The sequence below is a fragment of the Triticum aestivum genome, chromosome 3A (assembly GCF_018294505.1).
Source record: "Triticum aestivum cultivar Chinese Spring chromosome 3A, IWGSC CS RefSeq v2.1, whole genome shotgun sequence".
NCBI classification, from domain to species: Eukaryota; Viridiplantae; Streptophyta; class Magnoliopsida; order Poales; family Poaceae; genus Triticum; species Triticum aestivum.
This window is the reverse complement of record NC_057800.1, coordinates 694,608,601-694,616,944: the sequence shown is the minus strand read 5'-3', so window position 1 is coordinate 694,616,944 and position 8,344 is coordinate 694,608,601. Positions and strand designations below refer to the sequence as shown.

The 8,344-nt window shown below is 45.3% G+C and overlaps 1 pseudogene; it reads left to right on the top strand.

The window, feature by feature from the left end:
• The first annotated feature begins 5,626 nt into the window (after positions 1-5,626).
• Positions 5,627-6,615, top strand: LOC123063280 (nuclear transcription factor Y subunit B-1-like; annotated as a pseudogene).
• The last annotated feature ends 1,729 nt before the right edge of the window (positions 6,616-8,344 follow it).

The following is an 8,344-nucleotide window of genomic DNA, read 5'->3' as shown; positions in this document are numbered from 1 at the left end:
GAGGTTATGTTCTTTAGGTTTTGTGATGCTAGATCCGTACATGCTGCTATGTATAGCATGTGGATGCGCGGGAGCCCATGGCCAATTCGGATACAACAAATGAAAGATGATAGCACGAGCTATGTTCAACAAATATGTATGACACAGCCCAGTAATAGGATTAGTGCACCATGTCCGCCAAATAAAGGATTAGTGCAACATGCGAAAGTCATAATTTTATTATCATCTGATTGTGTTAGCCTTTTACATTTTTTATGACATATTTGGATGATGGAACTATGCAATAATAGACAACTATGCGCATCAGTCGATGCAGAGGTCAGGGTTTACCCTTCTTTTTGAAAATAAATCATGATCAAGAAAGTAGTACGAACGAGGTGGTCGTATGTGGCATGCATATGCATATTAGGCAGAAAGCAGCAAAGGGAATTAGTAGCGAATTAGCAAGCTAGCACTAGCTAGAAACATCCTTTTTGCGCCAACAAGGCGCATGTAGATCTAGCAACCTTTTACGAGCACAGTTAACGGGACGAGCTAGAGATTTATCCATAGAGATGCTTCCTTGACAAAGTTGCCCTCTACACAATGGACCAGCCTTGAGTATTTACATATTTAATTACGTGCCATGGATGCCTAGCAATAATGTATGCATCTCCAGCTTGTCCAATGTTGACACATGCATGGACGACAAGAACAAAATATCTGACGGTTCTTGCAGCTATAGGCAGCTTTTCCGTTGGACAAATGCAAACCTTGCTTTGCTAGCTATATGGGTGGATATGGCGAGTAAGTGGTACGGCACGGTGTTGTTTACGTCTTCTCGAGCTCCTATTTGCTCACGGGTACGGACATAAAAGAAACTAAAAGTCAGTGAGACGTACGTACCTTTGGATTTGAATAAAGTTGGTTAATTGTGGCAAATCCTCCCTTACATATATGCATATCTTGAGGAGAAGGAAAAGTAAGGTTTTGTACGGCAAGTGGTACTATATGTCCACAGCTCGCACCTGCAGGCTAATGATGCATGATAGAACCCACTAATTTGCCTTTCAACTCTCGATCTGATTAATATTTAGATCAACTACAGACCATAATCGACCGGCAGCTAATACTATATGCCAATATGTGTAGTACTCCCTCCGGTCCTTTTTTGTTCGCATATAAAATTTGACTGAAGTCAAGCCTCGTAAAGTTTGACCAACTTTGTAGAAAAAGTGTCAACATTCACAATCTAAAATCAATATCACTAGATGTGTCATCACTTAGAGTTTCATATTGTATAACTTTAGCATGGCAGATGTTGATATTTTTTCATATAAATACGGTCAAACTTTGTAAAGTTTGACTTCAGAAAATTCTAATATGCAGAGTAAAAAAGACCGAGTATAGTGCACTAGTAGTCTCAATCCGACCCTATAATTGAAGTACTGGTTAATTGCACCAGCTAGTAGCGGTCATTCCATGCTCCTGGACACAATACGTTTATCAACATCGTGCGTATAATCAATATGTCTTTGACAAAAACGAAGACGAAGTCTGTCTAGCCCCTATTTGTTCTGCTACGAAAATTTGATGCCACCTTGTCGCCCGTGCATGCACATACATAAGGTCCTGGATGACAGAACGGTTATTGTTTTTGTATGCCCTGTCACGTCATGGTAATTTATTTTAATACAATACAAAAGCAAGTATTCATACATACGCGCATACACTCACCCTATGAATACACACATGCACACCCTACCCATATGAGCATCTTCGAGAAACTGAGCCAGCACATCTTGAAATCTATGAATTCACCGTAGACGCCTCGTCGTCGACGGGAACGTCTCCTCCTACTGAAAGCGCATCGCCGAAAATCCTGAAATAAGTCTAGAAATAATGCGAGCATCAGGACTTGAACCATGATGGGCTGGGATACCACTGTACCTCTAACCATCCAACCACAGGTTGGTCACGTCACGGTAATGTTGCTTGCTAGAAATTTAGAGATGACAGAGGTAGTATAGTTATGCTTAATTAGATGGTTAGCTAGCTATAAAATATGCTACAAAAACGTTTTATATTTTGATATGGACTAGTACTATACTAAGGTTAACCCCCTTCCCCCCCTCTTTCTATGAATGGATGATACACATACTTATGTGTATTCCAAAAGAAAAGAAAAAAGGTACTTAGACTAAGGTTCACCTCATGCAGACATGGTATAATCCAAAAAAGCCATACTTCCAGGGTACATGGTAATTAACAATTCTCCTCATTAGGCACCGATCCTTCTCCCCGTTGGCCAACACACACCCGGCCGCCTAGCTAGTCAAAAGCACCGATGGAGACAAGCGATTTTGTCTACTAGTACGTCTGCTTGATTTTTATCAAGTAGGAGTATATTTGATTAACCAGGGCTCCTCAAGCGCATGTATACTTAAATAAATCCCCACTTGCGGCAGCAAACGAACAAACTCTCGACGGCTACGTCCCCGACCCGACGTGGGTGGGTGAGAGAAGAAATCGGATTATAATGAGCGAGCGAGCAACATAATTCATCATCATTATCATCAGGGGAGGGGGGATCGGCTGCTCGATGTATCCACCAGTTCCACGGCCCTGGGAACTCACGGGATATACCAATCAGATACGCACACGCATACGATACCAAAACATACTTCTTTTTTTGGCAAAAACAAACAGAAGCGTACTTAATTATTGGCGGAACAAACTCTTGCCGCAGTAGCAACAAACAGTAGGTACAACGCGTCGATCGCATTCGGCCGATCCATATCATCATTCAGGAACCGAGGCAGACGACGTACACTGCGTCCACTAGTTAATTAGCAGGATTAATCTTTGTGCTACGGACATTGACTGGTTAATAACCAATGAATTACCTACCTTAGCTAGCTAGCTAGGCTTCTATATCCAGCAATTTACCTCGCGGAAGTCTATACGCCGTACGTACCGCTCTGGCTACAACCAGTAGTTCCTGTAACGTTGTCTGCAGATCTCGCGAGCGATCTGCTTTGCTGTAAACGTACGTAATCGGATCGAGTTTACCTCCCCGCTACCACACCACTAGCTCGTAGTAAGTGATAGTAGTATTATTCTATGGTTAGCTGGCTGTAGGCGATCTGAAACGGGAGACCCGGCCTCTAGCGCGTAGGGCGCGCTGGCACCCAATGGATGGTACTTGGTCATCGTTAACCGGCACCAGGTCTACTGCATGGCCTCGAAGTATCCCAAACATGTTTGGTCTTTGGCTAGCTACTTGCCATGCACCTACACGTCAAGCTTAGATTTAACTTTCTGACGAGCACGGCAGCCCTAATTTTCTCTCCACGCGTTAATTATTTGTGTACGCATTGGATCCGTGTTTGGTCATTACTTCAGCCCTCAGAGGCATAGTGAGTTCTTTGCACATCGGGAGCGGGTGGCCAAGGAGGTGCTCACTCGGCACGGATGACAGTGTAGTCTTCGGAATGACCCTCCATTAGCTTAGGATGGTGTTCGTTATTTGTCAAACTATATTTGTTTATATATTTCAGCTCATTTGAATGTCCGGTGTTAGGGTTATGTGCATCTAGATATGCATAGGCTAAGTGTAAAAACTTTACGCTTGTATCCTCTTGATGTGACATTTGAGTGAATAAACTTTTTTGTATTACAAAAGGCCTACAAATGCCATCTGTTGCAATGCCCACGATTGTCCTAAGTAGAGGAGGGGGTGGGGAATTTCTTCCCGTGCAAACAGATCGTTGTCAGAGGCCCTTTGAATCCCCCCTCCCATCCCCGACTCTGAAGCAACATTCGAAATCGTGTGAATTTCTTGGGTCAATGGTGGCCTCTATCTTACGTATTATTGAGAAGCTGACTAGCCAAACAACTAACTCCACTTTGTCTAAACACTATCGACTACCTAACAATTTGCTAGCTAGGTTCTTGGGCATTCGGTCAAATTTAAAATTGACTCCATGGTCGAAAGGCATGGGTCGAAGGGATGAAATTGACACTGAATGAGGGTGAAGGACGAGGGCTTACGGTCAATGGGGTGGATGGACACGTTAGGGTTTAGGGAGTTGGCAAGATTTGGAAACATGCGGAGGGAATGGGTCATTTTTACATCTCGTGCCTATGTCAAAGGTTTCCATAAGCGAACCAAGTGCATTAAGAAGCTCCCACAATGAATATACGACACCAACTAATATCGTGTGTCGGCCTCCAACATTGGCACATGGCGCCCAAAGCATAAGCATAAGGCACTAGTGGCGGTGGTGCCAAAATTTTGGCACCGGACCAACTACTAGAAGAACAAGAACATTTCTTTTCAAAAACGGGGATATACCCCCGGCTTTTGTGTCATGTGATGCACATAGAATAGGACCCTCTTAGCTGACGAATATTCACCGGAGAGGATGGCAGGTGCCAACTTTTTCATGGCAAGTTTATTTGTAAGGGGTGGCAATTTCTTCAGACTAGGATGCCAATTTCACGGTAGAGAAGTCATCTTTCATTGAAAAACTTTCACGTTTGACCTCGATCAAACAATTGTGAGTGTGTTCGCTGGAAGTTCCTTCCCAGCGAACGTTCGCTAGTTAGCAGTACCTAAAGAATAACAATGCTTCAGTGAGCCAATTAAGTGCTACCAAATGCCATTTTTAAGCCCTGGACCATTCAGTAAAGCAGTAAGTACTACATTTGTAAACAAATATAAACATCAACCTAAAATGTCTTATATTTATTTACAGAGGGAGCATGTCACAAAATAGAAGAGAAAGGGGGGAAAGCTAAAGAAAAGCCATTAGGTGCTAGGCAAAGTTAGCCTCGTAAAACACATTAGACCCTATATAGATGGAAGGAGGGAGTACCATGCATTTCACTCTTTTTAGAAGTATCCAATCCTGGAAACAAACAACATGTTTGTCTCTGATCATGTGTCCTAGCAGTTCCAACTCCTCCCCTAGGGCACATAATGCCATTTCAGAAGACGAAATACCCTCGCGAAGATGTCCGTGTGGCGGTCGAAGACACTGCATTGGCACGGGGCCGGCCATGAACAGACAATGGAAATCGAAAACAAATCAACCAGTCAGGCAGGCCGGCCGGCGGGCCTGAGCACCGCCGCGTGCGTGATTAAGGAAGGCCAGCTCCGGCCGCTGCGTAGCTACAGTGCAGTAGGTGCGTAGGTTTGCAGGGGTGCAGGCACTGAGAGCCAGTCGTCGTCGTCACCCAGACGGACAGAGCCAGAGCCACGAGCAGGAGCACGAGGCCGCAGGCGGAGACATTTCAACGCGCCCAGCCCAGACACCAACACAGCCCGGCATATTCTCCCTCCTCGTTCATTTATATATGTACCCGCTCCGCCACCAGCCGGTTACAAGTGTAAGCACCACGGCGAGAGAAAAGTAGCTCGCCTCGCCACGCTCCTGCGCTGCACCGCCCCGCCGTGTCCAGTCCATTCAATTCCCAAGCTGGTCACGCCCACGCACCGCCCGTATAAAAGACGGGAGCCTAGCTAGCTAGCCAGCGACCCAAGATCGAAGGAGCAGATCGATCGATGGCCGACCACCACTATACCCATCTCGGCGGCGGCAGCGGGAGCGGCAGCGGCGTCGGCGGCGGGGGCGGGGGCGGGGGCGGGGGCAGCCCGCCGGAGCGGCTGCACGGCGGCGGCGGGTCGGGGGACCAGGGTATCAAGGAGCAGGACCGGCTGCTGCCCATCGCCAACGTGGGGCGGATCATGAAGCAGGTGCTGCCCCCCAACGCCAAGGTGTCCAAGGAGGCCAAGGAGACGATGCAGGAGTGCGTGTCCGAGTTCATCAGCTTCGTCACCGGGGAGGCCTCCGACAAGTGCCACAAGGAGAAGCGCAAGACCGTCAACGGCGACGACGTCTGCTGGGCCTTCTCCGCGCTCGGCTTCGACGACTACGTCGACCCCATGCGCAGGTACCTCCTCAAGTTCCGGGAGCTCGAGGGCGACCGCGCCGCCGCCGCCGCCTCCTCCCGCGGGGGCCTCCCCGTCCCCGACGCCTCCACCTCCGGCGCCGGCGCCAGCGGCTCCGGTAATTTCATGTTCGAAGCCATGGACAGGAGGGATAACACCGGCCCCGGCACCGGCAGGCAGTTTTGAACCACTAATACCTACTCCATCATCAGATCAGGCACGCGTCCATCTTCTTGCTTGATCTACCCCGCAAGAGCTAGCTAGCTACACCTTAATTACTCTCTCCATATTCTTATTAGAGAGGTGACCAGCTAGCTAGTGTCGGAATTAGGAGTAGCTGCTAGTGGGTACGTAGTAGCAGAGAAGAGTAGTTGTTCTTCTGATTAATTTATCTGTTGTGTGTTGGAGATGGATGAAAGACAAGTAAAGGAAGAGGATCACTAGGATCGATGGATGGACCGCGACCACGACGGCCGGGGCCGGCGACCGCGACACGGCGGAGTTGGAATTAATTGGAGAATGATGCATGATCGATTCGATCTGATTAGGTGTCCAGATTAATATTTATGTGGCAAATTAGTTGATGCTGCGCAACTTGGATCAGCTCAAGTACATTGTTTTCCAACTTCAGTGATTAAGATTGTAGATCATTTTCAATTTATCGAGGTGCCTTTGTTTTTCCTGCTAGCTTTAATTTGGATATGACTGGGTTAATTAACTCATTCATATATATTCTGCTGGCAAGCAGCGAGCTCATCCATATATACACGCTGAGGAAGCTTTCTGAGTACTGACTTTTTGGGCAGTAGTAGATATATATACCTAATAATAGGTACAATTTTTTTGCACGCCAATAAATGTGCTGCACATTATTTTTTAGGGGAGTTCTGCACATTGCTTTTTTTAGCACAATACAATCAAAATTGCTCACATAGACGAGCATACACTCGCCCGTATGAACACATGCACGCACATTCTATCCCTATGTGCACGTCCAAGAGACTAAGTTAGCATAGCATCGTAAGATTGACGAAGTCACCACAAACGCCTCATAGTCGACGGCAACGTCTCCTCCCACTGAACGAACATCGCCGAAAAGTCTGAAATAAATTCAGAAAAATGCAAACACCAACGTCAAGTCTAGGACTTGAACCCAAGTAGGTTGGGGATACCACCACCTAACCATCCAATCATAGGTTAGTTCACGTACTGCACATTACTTGTACTATCTTCATCACCTATAAAAAAGTCTAACTTACTAAAAAAACTACTGGATGAATTATTAAGATTTGGTTAGGTATGAGGAATATATTTGGTTAGGATGGTGCAGGCGTTGCTCCCCCTCCCCCTCCATTTGTATGACGATTCTCGAGGCTTGGGTTCAGAGCTTCTTGGCATCACTGTAATTTTTCTGTTTTGGCTTTCACTCTACCCCTCTCTCTTACTCCGTTCCAAAATAATTGAAGTTCTAGATTTGTCCTAAGTTAAACATCATGAAGTTTGACTCAATATAAATATATATCAACATCTACCACATCAAATTTGCTTCAGTAGGTTCACTATGAAATGTATTTTTTATATTATATATGTTTAATGTTGTAGATCTTAGTAGCTTTTTCTACAGACTCGGTGAAACTTCAAAAAGTTCGACTTAAAAAAGTTCTAGAACTTCAATTATTTAGGAACGGAGGGAGTGGATGGGCTAACACAACTGTAGGCCTTCCCAAAATGGTAGATTTATACTGAAATCAAATCTTTAGAAAGACGTCCATATGTATATGTGCGTATATTTTATTCCATGTGATCCATAAAACGGATAGGGTTCCATTATCAAGAGATAACGGGACAGAAACAAAAAACAATGTATATACATTAGATTGTAGATCTATATTGAAATTCAATATTGAAACAAGGGCTTGCATGAGTATATATAGAAATATGTTTTTTATACCAAATTTTGTTTCATTTTCCAAATTGTCAGGTTTTGAGTGCGTCCCATATGCTGGTATAGTGTTAGTATCCTGTCAGTCTATCACGCGATCTTAAATTTCATAGGACGCAGAAATTGATGCTCGCTAATTATGACATAATAACTAGCATGTTCTATGAGTGGTTGCAGAGAGTGAGCACCTGCATGCTCCCAATAATTCAGGCAGGTGCATCACTATTCGTGCATACACTATACGTATAGTGCACGGCAAACACTGGAATGTCCTTTTTGTAGGTTCAACGGCTCTTTTGTATGAGAAATGCATCAGAGCCATGCAATTTCTGCTGAAATCTGAGATGGGCTCTAGGCCCATATTGCAATTTCTGAAAAATCTCTAAGGGCCCATGTGGGTTATATGGCACTAGGTGTGTGGGAAGTTTAGTCCCACCTTGGAAGTGGAAGGAGAGTTGGAGTGGTTT